Here is a 5,483-nt window from a genome sequence, read left to right as displayed (position 1 = left end):
GGCAACGTAGACTTCACTAAATGAACTTAATGGTTATGATGAGATTGATGTTGGCTATGTGATAATCCGGATATGGTTATTATTGTGATGCTTAAATACTCAATTGTATTCTTAGAACATGTGCTAATCTAGTGGATAGCTGTTTAAGTAATGAACTTGCTGTTGAAAACATATAAATGTGTTACTCAAAACTAAAGCTTTTTGATGCAAAAGGTGAGTCCAACCAGTCCACAAATATTAGCCTTGCATACTCCTTGGTGTCACTTTATTTCTGGTTTATGACGGGTAAGTCTAGCTGAGTACATTCTCGTACTTAGGGTTTTATTTACCCTTGTTGCAGATGATGTCGTGTATCACGGCTACTGTGCTAACTGTCACCATTCGGCTGCGGATGATGAGTAGATCTTGGGCAAGATCACTTCTATTATCTTCAGTTGTGCTTTTGTGGGAATGACTATGGAACTGGCATGCAATTGAACTAAGTGTGTTTGTTGTTTTTAAACTACTTTGCTTCCGCTACTGAACTGAGTTGTAATAACTTTGTTTACACTCCGATGTGTTGTAAAACTATGTTCTGTGATGAATGGTTGTAATATGTGATGGAGATGCTTGATCATGTACGGTCTTGGTTGTATGATGGTTGAATCGAGATCTTTTGAGGTTTCGTCGGACTACCGGGTTTATATGGGTTCAAGTCCATTGACTTGACTGCTTTCGTGGTCGCTAATTCACTTGAATTCTTATAAATTAGACGGTTCTGTTACAGTACGTAGCCTAGTAGCGGAGCAGCATCGCCCAGCAGCAGTAGCGGCGCGTGTGTGTGGCCCTTCCCTGTGCCAAGGCCACAACCTCGGCCTGGGCCAAGAAAGTGCAACCCCGCATGGGCCTAAAGCCGATCCAGCTGCTGCCAGCCATCGGATCCAATCAAATAGTCATCTGACAAGATAGGAGGATCAAATGTAGGTTGTGGCCACCTTCCCAAAACTCTAATCTTCATTTCTTTCTCCCTCCCATATCCTCCCTTCTCAATAGCGCACTAGCTAGAGAGAGTAGAGTAGTGTGAGCCACCCACATGGCCAGAGGAGGAGAATGATGGTGCTACCATGGGTCCTCTCGCTGGTGCTTGTTCTCACCTAAGGCTGAGGAGGCCGCCATCGTGTGGTCACATGATGGTGCACTTTTCCCCTACCTATGCGACATAGAAATGATGTCGTGTGGTGGTTGCTTAGCCTTCACGCTCAATGGTGGTAGAGCTAGTGGTGTGGTCAGTCTAGGTATGTCCTCTCCCCCACTCCAGCTTCTTTGTCATCAGTGGGCTTGAACTTTATTTAGGATTGGGGTTTTCTACTTGATTTGACTCGATATGATTCTTCTTCTAAATCTTCTAACCCTGATCAAGATCTCTCACCAAGTAGGCAACTGATACCATTGTTGGAAGTAGATTTAGTGGTTACACTGCTTGTTATTTGTGAAAAACATGCCCTAGTACATCAACTACAAAATCTAAGAGAGAGTAAGATGGGACGCAAATTGTACCAACCATCAGATGCTTTGGTGAAGGCAGAGTCCATAGCCATGGCATTAGTGACGGTGAGATTCGATGTAGTGGAGTGGGCATAGTGGTGGTGGCATCCTATTCAAGAGTGGTATGGATGTCATGTGATGAAGACATCACTCCTTCACATACACATAATGATCCTCTACTGCATATTCAAGGTCCAATCATAAGAGCTCATGCGTGACAATTAAATTTAGAGGTGAGTTCATTCCTAAGCAACTCTTTATATGATTTTGAGAATAGATTGCTACCTATTAATTATGTTGTGCTTAGGAATCAAAGAGAGGACTAGGAAACTCATAAAGGATGGCTTATATATGCTGGGAAAGTTGCATACATATATATATATAACTTTTCCAACATATATATTAGCAAGGGCTTGTCAATCAATTTCCCTTCATAGCCTTCCAAAATTAGTTGTTTCATTAACAAGGATGGGCAAATTGCTTAAAATAGAATTTTAGAATAAACCAGGATCATGTTCATAGGCTTGGTTGTGAGCATGTTTGCCTTCTTAAGTAGATTTCTCAAGTATCGTTGAGTAAGAAGGATACCTAAACTAGTAGAGGTCATAGGGGGACATCATTGGTTAAGTGGCGGGGAAAAGCTAGTTATTTCTAAAAGCAAAGGATCCATAAAATGAACCAATCGAGCAACTACGATAAAGCTTGATGCTATTTGGGTCCTATGAGTAAGCGAAATGAAAGGACAAGTCAAGTACATGAATAGGTAAGGTTTTCTATCACATTTCTTTCTATAGCATTGCTATATTACTTTAAGCTCGACCTACTCATCAAATCTATGGATTTGGCCGAGAATAAGTATCTACCCCTTATGGGAATCAAACCCGTGTCTTCGACATGAAAAGACAATATCCTAACCACTGGACAAAAAGGGACCAAAAAGAAATTCTTCATGGCCCTTCCTTCCCGGAAAGAAGAATCCATACTTCCTCCTCCCCAAAGTGATAGCAGGGCTAGGCTTAGGCTTGTTCTATTGGCTTGATGAGGGAGTGTCACGAGTGCAGTAGGAAGCATCAAAGAAGGAAGCTGCTGGGCCATTTTACTATTTAGATTGATGAAAATCAAAGTTAGGCAGGCTTATACCATTACGCTCATGATCAGAATCAAATCTTGAGCCTACCTTTGCACACCTTCGTTACTCTTTAGGAGGCATCCATCCTAGATAAACTACCCACCTCGCAGTGTCCCCCTCCCCCGAATGATCTGTGCAATGGTTAGGCAACCTTAGATGAAAGAGTGGTCTTTCAGCCTACCTATAATGATGTCAAAGTACCAGTGAGCATGGAGGTTTGGTAAGACTTGGTTACAACAACATCGAGTTGGTGATGGAGGAAGACTTGAAATGAAGGCCAACCACCCGGTGGTGTGGTGCGTAGTGGTAATAGTATGCGCCTTGCTCTAAAACAAGAAAAAGGTGTGTGCCACACTTGAACCTAGATGCCTCTAGTGACTAGCTCGAGCAGGGTGGTGACCTAGCAAATGGTGGTCGGAGTTGTAGTCGACCTTAGCAGATTGATGTGTGACAGAATCTACCAAGGTAAGGATCTCAACCAGGCCTATGGTGACTTGGTCGATGGAGTCGATTAGGTTGGGGGTCGTCAAACCGCCTCCCATGGTAGCGAGGAAGGTGACGATGAGTTATCACATAAAATGACCTTGAGATTGATCCCATGGTAAGATCTGATGTTGTTGGTGTAGAGTCAGTTGGTGTAGGAGAAACCTGCACCGCCTCCATGTCTTTGGCAGCGTTGTTAACACCGGTGGTCCAGTTGAACATCTCAATTGTGAACGACTGGCCCGCCGTTGGGATCACAGAAGCAGGAAGGATGATCATATGGCTTGCCATGGGATCTGCATGCACACCCCCTACCTAGCGTGCCACTATCGATGAAAGCTAGTCAGCAGTTTACCGAGGGATATGCCCATGGTAGTAGATTAATTGGTAGAGGTGCGTGAGATAACGAACTAGATGGTGACGCAAGACGAACACAGGGATTTGTCAAGGTTTAGACCGTGAGAGCAGCGTAACACCCTATGTCCAGCATCTTTGTGATTGTATTGACTATTTTTTCGAGGGGGTCCTTGCCGGCTTTATATAGCACGCGGTAAGGTTACATCTAAGGAACTCTAGATCTGATCAGTTACACAACTTCCATATTATGTAGAAGATACAAAATCTACTATAACAGACAAAATTTGCTTGTTCATCAAGTTGGTCTTGCATCGTTGCACATCATGTCGACCAACTAGGTGGTCCACGTGACCTACTTTGGTGAGTTGGGCCAGCTCCTCTAGCGCGGCCCATGTAGTACTAGGAGGGTATACTCCCCCACATTAGCCTTAGATTTTTTCCACTAGATTCACCTATTAATGGACATCCAGGGGAAGTGTTATGAAATATTAATGTGGATGTCCATAACCCCTATACCATCAAAGCTACAACCCCCTACTTCATCAATAGTTTAACTCTCCTAGCATCAATTCTTGTAACTCCACCTCACATGTATGGCTATATATAGGAGGGCTTACGTATTGGAAATAAGACAAGAGAAAAATGAACAACTCATTTCCTTCCTCTTTATATTTGTTCTCCATATTCTTACTACATTTTCTTGATAGTCAAACTAACTATTATATAACACAAATTGATTTCAGTCTTGTCTTTTTTCTCCATGGTGCGGATCAAGCAATTAAGAAGAATAGAGAAGTGCACAAAATCCATGCCCAAAATCAAATATCAAAAGAACAACGAAAAGCTAACTACCTGGAATCCATAGCTCACCAGGGCTAGAATCGCACCGCCAGCCATCTCCTGCATGCTCGGATCGAGCTGAAGCTAATGGGTGGTGCGAAGGTGTGCACAACTGGGCATAGGACAAGCAGCATGGTTGTGGAGGTGCACGCTACTGGGTGCAAGCAGGTCGTGGAGGTCCACGTGACCGGGCACGGGTCAAGTGGCATGGCGGCTTGCGTAGCCGTGCGGTGAGGAGAGCGTGTCTGCCCTAGTGGCACCTACGAACAGTATGAGGGTAAGGTGGAGACGGACGAGAGAGCTTCCACTCATCTCTAGCGAGGGTGAGGTGGCATCTCCCACAAGGGTGAGGTGGAGGCAGAGGTGAACGCGAGGTGATGTGAGAAAATGGCTGGCCCTAGCCCGGCTTGGTGGGAACAACCAGGTCTAGCAGGCTAAAGGGCTCTAGTTGCATACTTGCATTACCTAAGTCGGGTTTGGAGGAAGAACAGATAACCAAACATATATATAGTGTATACCACCCAATCAAACGCACACAGCCTATGATACAGCACCACCGCCAAGTGGCCCCAATGCTTGTCGTCACCCTAGGACCCACCGGTTGGAGGGGACCGAGCTACGATTAAAGATGGGGTACAAATCCACTGGGTTTTGCCATCCCAAACCCATACCCATTAACATAAAATATGCCCACTAAAAACCCATGACTCGTCATGAGTTTGATTTTCTGCCTAAACCTATGCCCATCGGGTCACGGGTATTTAACGGGTTGCCTATGCCCGTCACAACACGCCATAAGATGGTCATCGAGTCAAGTGAACAAGTCTACTTTATAGCGCATCAAAATACTTAAAGTTAAATCACTTGGCAAGGTGGGATTCATATTTTGTGTTACTGCACCTCCGCACTAGACGTTTGCGAGTTGTGAAAGAAAAACTCACCTCCAGCATGCACTGGGCCATGACCTACTAATGCTCGGTGCCAACATCTGCTATATCCTTGAGTCCAGATGAACTGAGTGTATGCACTGAGGCGCACTAGCTAGCTGTAGCTTTCACATAAGGAGCTTCTGCTAAAAAAAGCATGTATGTTCTCTATTTTGTTTATTTTTTCTTGCATTTCGTACTTTATGTATTAATTATATTGTGTG

This window comes from Sorghum bicolor, chromosome 10 (genome assembly GCF_000003195.3).
Source record: "Sorghum bicolor cultivar BTx623 chromosome 10, Sorghum_bicolor_NCBIv3, whole genome shotgun sequence".
Taxonomy (NCBI): domain Eukaryota; kingdom Viridiplantae; phylum Streptophyta; class Magnoliopsida; order Poales; family Poaceae; genus Sorghum; species Sorghum bicolor.
Note: the sequence above shows the minus strand (reverse complement) of the source record.